This window comes from Pygoscelis adeliae, unplaced genomic scaffold, assembly GCF_000699105.1.
Source record: "Pygoscelis adeliae isolate BGI_AS28 unplaced genomic scaffold, ASM69910v1 Scaffold92, whole genome shotgun sequence".
Classification (NCBI taxonomy): Eukaryota; Metazoa; Chordata; class Aves; order Sphenisciformes; family Spheniscidae; genus Pygoscelis; species Pygoscelis adeliae.
In genome coordinates this window covers 352,764-366,345 of record NW_008824306.1, presented here as the reverse complement: position 1 = coordinate 366,345, position 13,582 = coordinate 352,764, and the positions used below count along the sequence as shown (strand labels likewise).

General features: G+C 35.8%; 1 protein-coding gene across 2 annotated transcripts in view; it reads left to right on the top strand.

Annotated features, from left to right (window-relative positions):
- KDM6A (lysine (K)-specific demethylase 6A) overlaps positions 1-13,582 on the top strand; it is a 122,475-nt gene that overhangs the window by 8,806 nt on the left and 100,087 nt on the right. For both annotated transcript variants that reach the window (XM_009318884.1, XM_009318883.1), the window contains exon 2: positions 3,785-3,834. The gene's annotated coding sequence lies outside the window, so the exon portion shown is untranslated. The remainder of the gene's footprint in view (positions 1-3,784; positions 3,835-13,582) is intronic.

The following is a 13,582-nucleotide window of genomic DNA, read 5'->3' as shown; positions in this document are numbered from 1 at the left end:
TCTCGCCCCCCCCCCCCCCATCCCCTTTAATACTACTTACGTGATGCGTGACACAATTTACTTTCTTTTCACTTTTTAATAAACAAGAGAGTATCCTCTTATAATTGGAATCATAGCACTGATGAAGCATAGCGTATGTTTCAGATAGGGACTTCTGTAAAATTTTTGTTGCTCAGCAGATTCACTTGCTCTTTTTTTTCTTCTTAATCTAGGATAAAGTTTGTAACTTGAGGGGTTTGCACTCACTTCTTATAGTTATAAACTTAATTTAAGGGGGAAGTTGCTTGTAGTTCCATAATACACTTTTTAGTTAAGATGCTCTATTTCTACACCATAGAACTCAGGATAAATGTCTGCTCACTGTTGACTTGCTCAGGAAGTAGAAAGTATGGTAGGATTCAGATTTATGGTTCATGTTCTACTGCTTTAAAACTAGTAGGTTGTTTTAGTTTTTCAAAAATCTTGCTTTCATAATTTAATTTCTAGCCACTTCTTATGTGCGAGATTCGTCTTAGGGATATGCTTGATTAGGGATGTTTCATGTAGGCTCTGGCAAAAAAAATGCTCTCTTGATTCCCTTTTTTCTGTTTCTCTGCCTGTTCCTTGAATCCTTTTAGCAGAGCTTGAGTGCTTGTGGAGCAGATGTTTAATCTACATGTAAAGGGGGCTGAAATAAACTTTCAACAGGTAACTAACAAACTGTAAGATGAGCACTTGTTAAATACTGAAATTGTGCATCAATAACAGTTTCTAGTTGTCTAACTTCCGTGAGGAGGAAAGGGATGTTTAGCTCGTGTATAAGGGATCCTCCATGATTCATTGTTACGCGTTTTCAGGACAACACTGAGAATTTTAGTATTTCATCTTCAAGAAGTTAAGTAGAAGCAAAATACTGTTACCCTAGAAGGAAAGGCTGGATCCCTAGGAGAGGTTGCTGAGCCCAGAAGTAGGATTGGATGCTTCAGACAGCTAAGAGGAGGACTGTAGTGTCATCTTTCTTCCTCTGGAAGAGTAATGCGACCTTCCTTAGAATGAAAGCCTTGCCTTCTTATCGTGTAAACATGAAATATGCTTCAGCAGTCCATGCTTTCCATGTAGTTAAGCGTAACATGAGCCTGGCACATTAAAGCAGTCATTTCAACTGTTACTATGGGAAGTTGCTAAACTTTATTGAAGAATGGAAGAGTTAGAAAAGAAAATAATTTGCAAACATCAGCACTCTAAGGAAAACTGGTAGAATATCATGGAGCAAAGACTCCTTTCTTTAATACAAGAACTTTTCCCTCTATTAAATGGAGGTGCTAGAACTTCTCTGGGCAAGTTTCTTTACGAGCAGTGACATTAGTGGAGCACAGTTTCCTGTGCCTCCCAATCTTCCTCCTCACCTGACACGGGGCTTTATCGGGTCTGAATGAGTGAATACCTTCAGATGTCTTCTTTCCCTTTTTTCAGTGCTGCTCACTTCTGTTCCATTGTCTCTGTTTGGCTGGGGAACGGGGCTGCACACACTCTGACTAGCTAGAGTTTAGGAGCAAGAAGAAAGGCCTGAGCTGTACACATTTTTGCTATACTTGCATAAGGAATGTTTTGGTCACTGTATAGCAGTAAGGTGTTTTTTTTCTCTTTTTTTTTTTCTTTTCTTTTCTTTCCTTTTTAGGTCTTCTGTTGCTTCTCTATTGTATTTTTTTTTTTAAACTGCTGATGTTTTATAAACTTATTAGCAGTACCTTAACTGCTATGGGGAAGTATATATTTCAGCTCTCTTGTTTAATGGATATGCTCATGTGGGTACTTCTGTATTTTTTTAACAGCTACACTGAAAAACTTCTCCATCTTATTTTTCCAGTATAAATCCTTAGCATTGTACTTAATGTTCTTTTCATCTTTTTATTTTATCCATATCCCCTGTAAAATTGACTGCAATAGTTACTTTTTAAAAAAAAATAATAGATTACAAGAAGTTCTCAGTTTCCTAAATCTTGCATAATATGGTGCTGTTGACTTAAGTATTTGAAATATGCTTTAACCTTTAAAATTGGGATAGCTACTACTTCAGTAAAAAAAAAAAATTCCTTTTATTTAAGTGTGGTGCATTACAAAACTGTGTGGTAAGAGTGCATGTGTGTTTTCCTATTTGGGAAAGCAAAGTCATTCCCACATTCAAAAACTAATTATGCCTTTCTGTCGAAGTGTCTTTAATAATATCTGGGAGAAAGTGAATCTAGGAGGAGTATTTGGGGTAGGAGGTTATTTTGTGTTATTGTTAACATCCTTTTAAACATAATTACAGAATGTGACTGAAATATGCTTAGTCTTAACATTCTTAAACTTACATTGTTAAGACTGCAGTCATATCCTTCAGTTTGTACCACATTTTTTTGGGTGAGTGGGGGAGGAATTGTATTCTTAAGTTCTGAAAGACTTAGCCTGACTGACTAGATTTTTAAGTGGTTTTATTCGTCTAAGTTGCATGTAAGCATTCACACATATTGCATGTTGATAGCGTAAGGATGATGAGTGTTTTGCTAGGTTTTTTTCTACTCTGGGCATCTAAATAAATCACAGCTTAGAGCACCAAAATTAGAAGCTGGCTTCACAAGCAGTTCCAGTGGCGAGGGGCACCTTATGGGCATGATTCAGCATGTATCGGTTAGGCATTTAAAAATACAAGGTTGTGAGTCTCCATAGACAGATGGGTGCAAAGGTATGTGCCTTGTCTGTGTGCCTTGTCATTATGTGTATGTTGTTCTTACTTCGCTTAAACTTAAGGAATTTTGTTAAGTTATGAAAATGAATGTGCAAGACAGCCATTGAAGGGTGATAAAATTTAGGGACATCATTTATCTATGTTACTTGCAGGAAATGAACCTGCACATAAAGTACATATTGTTCTTACCATCTTAATCTGTTTAGTGTTTGTTTAGTGTTTATAGTTTTTCAAAGCAGAGGTTGTCGTCTTTCGTTACTTGGAAAATACATACTGTGTAGAAACCATTCTTAAATCTTAAGAAGCAAACACTTCAGAAATCCAAATCTTGGTGTTACTGCAGTGAATCATTATTTAAAAGTCTTTGTTTTTGGATGGTACCTAGTGCAATGTTCTTACAAGAACGTAAAGCCTGTTTGCGTTCTAGTCTGACGTGGCTTGTTAGCCGAAGGGCAGGATAAATCAACCAGAATTTTTAGTGGGGAAGAGGGATTCAAGAATGGTGATTTGAGAAATTCGTTGCTAAGTAGAGCTAATATTCTACTGAACAGAGCTGTTCTTAGTGCTGTTTTCCAGGTTAGTCTTGGTCTTAGATGTTGAATAAAATGTAAGCTTTTTTCTGCTTGCTTTTGTTTCTCTAGTTACTGAATGAAAGGGCATGTGAAATTGATTTCTCTTTGTATGTCCCTCCACACCAGTTCTTTAGAAATTACAGGACATCAGGGAGCATGGTAAATGAGCTACATGATTAAATTTTTAAATCTTACAGCAGCTTTGTCCAGGATGAAAATCACAAAATTTCAAATGATTTCTTTGTTATAGGTTTTCTTTAAAATATTGCTTGATTTACATTTGTAAGATTAATAATAAATATACTTTCGGGTTGACATTTCATAAAACAAAATTATAATCTTAAGGAATGCATTACCCACAACAGTGTACTTATTGTGGCAGTGTTACTTTTATTAAACCATTTGTCATTTTAATGTTGTATATTCTGACTCTTAAGGTTTTCTATCTTTTTCTTCAAAGAAAATGCAACAAAACAAATTCAACATTCATTTTTCTTTCCTACAGCATTATCTGCATACCAGAGGTACTACAGTTTACAATCTGACTACTGGAAGGTCTGTATATGCAGCTTTTTTTTTTTTTTTTTAAAACGTATTGTCATAAATGATTGAATTTCTAAAATAGATTAATTTCAATAGAAGTTTGGAGTATTTACCTGCAATTACTTTTTGGCATATTAATTGAGTCTTAATGGAAATGTTCAATATGTACAATTTATTATAAATCTAAGTGGAAATAAATCTTCACACCATTTGTTGAAATGACAGATCAATTAACTTGACACATTTTAGATTTTTTTTTTTTTATTATTGTTATCCATTGCATCAGTTTTTCTTATGTGAGCATAGATATTTGGATACGTGTGAGTATTGAGAGAATCATAACCGCTTGAAAGCTGCTGCGCAGGCGTTGGACTTGTACTAGGAAAAATGTTCTCAGGTTGCTTTTTATTTCACAGATGCCAAATTGTTTAAAGTCCCTTTCAGTATTTTAGATAACATTCTTATGTAAGACAGGAAAAAATCCTGTTAGTATAGCTGTCTTATCTGTAAGTCCATGTAGAGGTATCAGGACTTTAAATGAATAAAATTAGAAAATTTCTTACAGCAATATTGTCAAAAATAGTTAGCGTTGTTATACTGTCAGGTGAAATAATTTGAAGTTCATGACTGAGACAGAGGTGCAGGAAAGCATGTAACACAGTAGATACTTGTGTGGTCTTAAGCAGCTGTTTTCCTTAAAAGTGTGCATAAATGCGTATTTCAAATAGTGAGGCCTCACTCTGGAAAGACATCAATACCATGTATATACCGGCATTAGAGAAACATTTTCTGTATTCTTTGCATTTTATAGGGACTGTAAGTATGTTCTGAAATATCCTGTGACAACTCCTCCCATTTAGGGGGGTGGAAGGGGAGAAAGGCAGGGTAAGTAAAGGGTAGAAGAGTGAACTGAAATGAGTGTGTTCTGGCATATGGAAGGAGAGGTCCAATCAGAGGGTCCTAGGAAAATTGTTCATATTGTCTTGTAAAGCCCCTGCTCCAGCAGAAGTTGCACGAGTGTCATTTTTGCACCAAGCCGTTTTGGAGTTGAAGTAGTTTTTTCAGAAATAACCCCTGTAGTTTAAAAGTTACAACAATAAAAGCATTCATCTATTCTTACTTCTTACATGCTCTCGGAGAGTTAAAGATTGCTGTAAATGAGTGTTGAAATCAATCAATTAAACATCTATTGCAGTAGTTTCTGTTGTTTGTACTCTTCCCATGTTAAGCATTTCAGAATAGTTTGTGACTTGAATTATTTTTTCTGGCTTTTATTCTAATGGCTCATTTTTAGAAGAAGTGATAGATGATTTGTAAATTATTTTCCCTGCATTTTCAGAGTTCAGGGTGAAATGTAAATGATTATATATATTTCCACAGGCGTAGAGTGTTTCAGCGTGGCTCAGAATATTATCTGCAATTAAAATAAATGCAAGCTCTGATTGTTTTGCAGTTCCATTTCAAGAGCATGGATGGCAGTAAAATGTGTGATCTGTGCTTCACTTACTGAAAGCAATTTCTGTTTGTATGTATGCAATGTGCTGATATTCTAACATACCTGTTTCTTGTGTATATCTCAAGAGTTTTACCATGCAGAGATTATTTAAATCAATTCCAGTTGCAAGCACGAGAGCATTGTTTGGAGCTGACAACAGAGCATTTTGACTTCTGCAAAGAAAAAACCCCACAAAACCCCAATAATTTTTCTTCAGGTTGGCCTCACCTGGGAAGGATACTATGCTACTTGATCTCATTATGAGCTTCCTTATAGATCCTAGTCCAAAGTTGTTTTTTTTTTTTTTTTCCATAATAATTTTGGATATTTCCTTAATTCTTATATGCATGAAAAAGAGCCTGAAAGAGTCCAAAAATATTTTTCATTTGAAAGCTTTTTTTGCCGAAACTGATAAAAATCACAGGTGGATCATATTTCATCTTCTTGATGGATGATGAAGCTAGTCTGCAGTTGGCAGTGGGAAGCTGCCTGGATTGGGTCTAGAAAAAGGTTTTTCCCCCTTCCCCTCAACTGAGAGGATTTCTTGTTTCTTGTTATCCTTAATGCCTTGTATCAGTGAGAAACCGTTTAGTCAACCATTTAGTCAAAAATAGTAAGTTTGCGGTGTATTTTTGGTCACCTTATATGCTGTTTTGTTATATTTTATAATTAACTTTTTTTCAGAGAGATACAGATGACAAAAAAAAAAAGCAGTCACATCTACTTGGTTTCACTGTTGTGGTTTTTTAAGAATCTCCCCCCCCTTTTTTTTTTTTAGTTCTTACAGGGTTAGATGTCATCAGTTAAGTTGTTGGAATTTGTGATGGTAAAGAAAGGAAGAGAGAGAAGGGTGTGAAGAAAGGGTGGTGTTTATGAGCTGTGAGGGGAGCTGTGTGAGGGTACTGAGAAATTGATGGAGAGTGCTGAATCACGTGAAGGTTATTATGTAAGGCAGGTCTGAAACCAGACAGGAGCAGTCTTGCAAACTTAGGCAGCACCTGAAATTAACTTACTGTGGTGCAGTGCAAATTTACGTGGTTGAAATAAGTGTCCTGTATCTTCTTTGTTTTATAAACAGAAAACTTGTAGAAGGACTGTGAGAGAATTTAGTCTCTGCTACTTCGGGTTTTCACTGTTGCATGGGGTTGGTAATTGAGCATTATTTTCATGCGTTGTTCATTATATGAACATTATATGATATTCTACAATTAATCTTTTTTTTTTCCTTTCACAAAGAAAAGCATTTTATTTTTTTTTTCCATAGATTTTTCTGATGGTCTGAATTTTTTACCAGGTTGTTTTCTGTCAATTTGGTGCATGGGTTGTTTTGTTGGTAATACAGTAAGCATTTTGTTGATCCTATGGGACAAAAAGAGGAAGAAAAAACAGTTTAGAAAATACACTCTGAATATATGTTACAGTGACAGAACTGAAGGTGGAAGGTTGGGACGATGCTGTATGTTGCCATTTACGAGATCAATACTCCCTCCATTCTGATGAGATATTACTTCCTTTCAAAGAAGTAATACCTGTATGGATAGTTTTGAAAGAGCTGGATTGCATTATGCCGCATATTCCTAAATAGACCACTTTTTGCAGTAATGTCTTTGGACACCCACAGATCAACATAAAATGTCCTGCAAAATTACTAAGTTTCTGCAGTTTTTGTTGTACACAGGCACTGTGTACCTTAACTCTGCATTTAAAAACATTTTTACTTGAAATCTTACGAAGCAAGTATCTCAACTTAGATAAAAGCTGAGAGAACTTAATAGAGTTCCTGCATTCAAGTAGTTTTCTCAATGTTTCTTCTTATGTGCCTATGCTAAAATAAATCTCCCTTCTGTGCAATGTACTTCATTCTGATTTCTTTTTAAAACTCCCCTGTGTCAACATGTTGGGGGAGGTGAGGAGGACTGTGGGGGATAGGAAAGGCACTTCAGGAGAGGGAGACAACAACTAGAACTGCAGTTTGTAGATTTTGATGCTACTGAGAAAATAAAGATATCAAGTGTAAGTGTCTGCCATGGTTATCATTTTTGACATATTCTGAGGAGGCAGGATTAGAAGCTCAGCAGGGAGTAAGATATTCCTGATTTTATCCAAACATGATGGCAGATATCTGGCACCTGGAAAAAGTAATTTTAATCATCTCATGTGGTTGTATTATAATACAGTTGATCATACTGAACTCTTTTATATAATGTCTGGGTTCGGATAGGGCTGTCCTAACAGAGATTTCAGTACATGAGTGAATTGAGTGTGTGTAAGTGTAAAACATCTGGATCTGTTGCATTGACATGGTTGCCCAGGGCAGGGGAGACCTAGAAGCCTTCCTCCACAGATGTGGGGCTGCAAGAGGTTTCAGTGCTCACTAGTGTGATTCCTGGGAGGGTTTTACAGAAGAGCCCGGTTGTCCGGTACTTTGGTTAGATCTCCTCTGCTTTGGCATGACACTGCTACTGCAGCCCTTGTGTGGTTTGGTAATCTTAATTAAAGTATATTTGTGGCCTTCTGCAGGTAGGTGAGTGTTCACATATTGTCAGTTAGAAATTGTGTGCCTGTAGTTGCTGCAACACAGAATTTGAATAAATAAAACTTTTTGGAATGGGTATATCAGGTAGCAGCAGGCTCCCATATGCCAATTCTCTGCAGTGTTTCCGTGAGCCATCTATTATGGACATCTGTGTGGTTGGGGAATGAATAGATAGCTTTCTAGACAGGATTTTAGTCAAATCCAGGGGATTGTGGACAAGTTATGAGGAGCATGAGGACAGCACTGCCACTGTACCTTACTCTGAGTGTGTTAATTCATCAAACAGAAGTATCCTGTCTGTCTTTAAGGATTTTTTTTATAAAAAGCTGTGTTTCATCGGAGTACACGGATACTTAAACATTTCTATCTGTATGTGAGTAAGTTAGAGGATTGCCAGGGCACAGTATTTAGAAATGCACCTAAGTGAACCTTAAAATGATGGAAGTTACTGTGAAAACGAGTAACTCCTGTATCAAGGAAGACTATTTACTGTGGACTAGGATGCTAGAACTTAGATTGAGGATGCCTTAAAAAGAAAAGAAACCTCAATTTATTCAGTTATACTCAACTGTAGTATCTCTGTATAGAGAAGTGCTTGGAGTGGATCAGTCAGAAAATCTGAATGTTCCTTGAAATGTTTGAGGAACACTTAATTAGTCAGTGTTATCCTCCAACGTGAATTCAGAGATAGACTTCTTGTTAGCTGTTGACTTTGGCTGGAAAGTTGCCTAGAAGAAAAGTAAATCTGTCAGGCACTCTTTATCATTGTTATGAAAATGGTCCTAATCACCTTTCTTTCTAATAAAGATTTCATTTATGTGGTCAGGGTGAAAACATCAGAGAAGTTTAGTAAACTCCAAGGAGGATTTTCAAAGACCTACTTCTGTGTTCCAGTGGATTTTAAGAATATCTGGGTGCAAGTATGGTACAAACTGAATTCACAGTTGCAAGGCTATACTGCAGAAGACTGAATGGTCTAGTTTAAAAAAAAAATGAAATTGAAGGGAAAATAAACCACACAGTTGTTTTGCAGGAAGGTAAGGTATCCGTCTAGTTCTGGAGAGCAGCTATTTGGTACTCCCTGCCCGTGTTTACTGGACATTAGAACTCATGTCTGAGTTGAAATGTTTACCTCAGACCTTCTTCATATTTGTCTCTTAAAACAAATTATTCTTAGAAGTTCAGTTTTGGCTATATGTTTGCAAATAACAGAATTTCTTCTCACTTTTCTCGGTCTTTATAAAACTGAGGAGAATCCAAAACCACGCAGAGGTATTAAAAAAAAAAACAAAAAACCCTAAAATTCTCTTGAGAAAGTCCAGGAAAATGCAGCTGTGTATGTGTCTGCTAGTCATGGAAGAAGGATGTGATCTTAGTCTATGCTGAGTTGTTGGTTTGTTACAGAAAATGATTTTCTAATGTTCTGTAGACCTAAAGTGTAATTTAGTACCAGGTAATTTTTTACAATGCTGTTTTATCATTAAACCTATGTAGAAATGTTACTAGGAGTATTCTCAACCTTATGGCTAAAACACTTTTAATTTGTAGTAAGGCTTTTTTTTCCAAAGAACTAAAGTAACAAAAGACCGTGAGTGTTTGTTTTTAAATGTGACCTGTTGCTTATTTTAATATTTTTATGCAGCTTCTTTTCATCTCTCTACCTTTTCTGTTTTGATAGGCCAAATGTCTTTTTTTGGTATGTTTTCTTAATGCCATAAAATAAGAAAACAATTTAAAAAAAGTTATTGCTTTAATTTTGTACGTTTTGCTCTCTCTTTTTCTCCAGACTGTAAGTCTATTTCCCGCTTTTTAAATAGTTGGACAAAAAGCAATTACCAGACATACTGATAACAGCAAATAAGAGAACATTTTGCACCTTAGAGGATCTGTTATAAGACAGCAATTTTCCACTTCATTGACTCACAACTGTTTTATTTTCTGCAGTAACCTCAAAATACCAAGTAGTGTTTTTAGACAGAATTCATCAAAACTTCTGTTGTTTTTTTTAATTAGATATAAAGGCTTAGTTTAATTGAAACAGTACAGTGGTATAGGATCAGTAGAAATTGCTGGAGCAGGCACCTTCCTGAAACGAAAGTTGGAGAAGGCAGTAGGATGATTTGTGAACGCTGCTTTTTATTCAAGCCCTTAGTTTTTTGGAACTTTTTTTTTTTAAGAGAAGGGATATCCCATATAAGGAAACAGATTTCCCCGTAAGAGTCCTCAGAGAACAAAATTTTAAAATGACACAAAAAGCCTTTAATATAAATTATTGCCACGTAGCAACACAGGGCATGTAGAGGATAAGCAGAAAGACAGAAACAGTCCCTTGGATCAGAGGAGACCTAATCAGAGAAGCATTTAGAAGAAGACTTGATCAGGAAAGCAAGTTTCAAAAATCCTCAGTAAAGGTGAAATTTGCTGAGATTAAGGGCATTACAGAAGGAATTGGGAGATGTGGTAGGTGACCTCAAGATGGGTAAGGCGAAAACCTGCAATTCAGAATGTGTTTGCAAAATAAAATCAAAATGATAGGGTAGGAATGGAATAAATAGAAATTTCAGAAATGGATAATCAGAAAGTGAAAAATAAAAACAGGTATTGAACAAAGAGTCAGTCGCTCTGGAAGGTGTTGAGAAGGGAGATATTAATACCTTCTATGTACTCTTTACTTCTGTCTGAAAATATAATGGTCATCAGTGCAGCACATGGGATTCTGTACCACCCCTCACTTTTGACTAAAACAAGTTTTTTGATTGCAATCCTTTCACTAGAAGGATTTTGATGAAGACATTCTGGTCATGTTCTAAGAATGTATGAAATATAACTGTTTCAAGACCTATTGTAGACTAAGAGGGAGAGAGAAGCATGATATTATTCTGTGTTATGGAACAGCAAATACAAAATAGAGATAAGTTTGAAAGGAATGTCCTAATTTTTAAATACTGAAGACAGTAGGTCATCGTAATGGAGATAAAAAGCATTTTTATGGGATGTAATGGGGTAAGCATTTTCAGGAGGCTGTGTTCTGGAAAGCAATCTAGAAATACAGTCTGAGTCTGATACAGCGTGATAATATAGGATGGCAAGCTATTATGTCCAGAAAAAGAAAATAAGAAAAGGGGAGGGAGAAGGCTGAGGAGTGAAAAAACTGTAAGACCAAGTGAGACCGAACAAATAATATGAGGAAGAAGAAAGTGTGGCTAGAGGAAGAATCGCAGGGAGTGGGGGAAGGACAATTGTAGTCCTCCTGAGAATTTGAATGTAAAGAAAATGAGAGGAGTAAAAACATACTTTAAGGCTAAGAGCATATGGGGAGAAGGGAGGAAGTTATATATAGAATAATACAGGAGTGGATTGTGGGAGGTCTGAAATGAGACTTTTGCCAGCTTTCTCCCCAACAGCAACCTCTGTGTCATAAATTCACCAGGCATAGTGAGAGATGGAAAAAAAAAAAAAAAAAAAGAAAAACAAAAATCTAAGGAAGATGGTAACTGTTCAGGAGAGGAGCACAGTGTCACTCTCCATCAAAGGACCAGGATGTCTTCTGTTTTGAGGAAGGCAGAAGAAGGTAGATTGTGAAGCACTGAGGATCACTTAGGGAGCTATATAAGTAGATAATAAAAATTCGGTATGTTTAGAGGAGAGGAAATTACAGTAATGGGACTTCAGCTGATAAAAATGAACTTTCTGTCCTGAACTTGCTGGAGAGTCCATGGCAAGAGGAGGAGTGAGTTAAGATGACAGAAACTCCTCTCTTATTAATTAAACAATGAAGATTTTTAATGTATGTAGCTGTTACTGTAGCTGGTGATAACTTAAGAATTTTCTGTCACAAGAATTTTCTGTCAAAATTTTCTGAACTGCTGATGAAAAATACCGGAGGACATATTTTCCATAATATTTAATTTTTTGAGGTGCAGTGGGTAAGAGTAATTCTGTTGATGAAAACAAAATTTTCACTTTGATCCTAAGATATACTGGCAAAATAAAAAGGGGGGGGGGAGCGGATACAACATCATCAAAGGTCATTTTAAAGAAAAATAAGTAAAAAACCTATAACAAAGCTCATAGCTAGCAATATCTGTTTCTCCAAAGATTTTAAAAGGTTATTAATACATTTAATCAGGAACTTGTCCCTTCAGTATGTCAAGATGGATGGAAATTGCATGTGAGAAGATATTTGAAAAGCTAGAAAAGTTATTAAAAGAACAAGACCTAAGAGAAATTTGGAGTATGAAGACTGCTAAATTGAAGGGCTAAATTTGTGAATTGTGCACCATCTAATCTCTCTTCTGTATCAGAGTACTTGGTAGCTTTGGTAACACTGTAAATGAGATTATTTCGGCATCCCATAGGTGTGATCCGTTAGCGTGATTACTCGGTGATGTTAAAAAAAATTGGGATTCTTAAATGCAAACTATGTTTATGAAGACTAACTGGAATTCTGCCTCGTAAGGGTAAAAGAACTATGTGTATGCTTTCAAAATATTTCAGAGAAAATTATTAATAAAGAGAAACTCTGGGATGCTGGAAAGGTAACGATTACTGTGTTACCAATAACACTTGGTCATCTATACAGTGCACAAGAAATAGAGGAAATGAATAACTGTGTTGGGTTTCAGAAAAAGATCTTTTAATATTGGATGCTAAAAATAAATGTTATTTCTTGTAAATCAGTAAAACAGACAAGTTGAAAGTAGTATACTTTTTTTTTCCTAAAACGTGTTGTTAAATTAATGCCACCTAGAAAGATGTGTTGTATTTCATGCTGTTAGAGGAAAGCACAACTGATCCCTGGTTTAGAAAAGAGGATACATTTATCCAGATATTTCTTAAAGGGTAATAAATCTTAGGAGTTGTACTTTGGGGTTTTGTGCATTCTGGGAGGGGTGTGTGTGTGTGTCTAAAACTCTGTCCCCGTCAGCTAAAACACAGATAATTCTTAGGTAGTCCCATGACAGAGAAGGAGGCAGATACTGGTTTTTTATTATTGTTAATGCAGACAAATAATGCAACATGTCCAATTCTGTGTACAGTAAAATTGTACAAGGTTCTAATAATTAACTCTTCTTATTAGATGATTTATCTAATGAAATTATGACAGGAGGGCATGTTCCCTCTCCTTGAAAGGAATCAAGAGTTAGGTGTAAAATCTTAAAAAGAATGAGACTGACCAATTTAATAATAATAATAATAATAAATTTTGACACGTTGCCTTTAAGTCCAGATAAATTTGATAAATTACCTCTTTTTTTAATGTCTCTTTCTATTAACTGTCATCGTACAAAACAAAGGAATCCTCGTCTGCACATATAAACCATGTACCTGTTTGGGTCACAAAAAGTATTAGGTCTTTTAGGGAGCATGTATGTTGCTGTTTGAATAGAAGTATTTTGCATTTGCACTAAATTAGAAAAAAGTTCTTATTTCAATGTCTGTAGTTCTGAATTTTTTCAGTGTATATTCATTCATTAAGCCACTCATCCCTTTTAATCAATGGCTTTATAAGAACTCAAACCTCTGGCAAGCCTGTAACATACTCAGGATATTAATGGTAAAAGAGGAAAGAATGTGCTTCGGGGAGAAACTTTGTTTGGGTCAGGAGAAGGAGAAGACAAGCCAGAATCTCAGAGGAAACACTCCCCCCTCACCCTAGACATGGTATCTGTTTCCAAACAATATTCATAACATTTTCTAATGGTGATGCTTCATCCTGGAAATCCAGC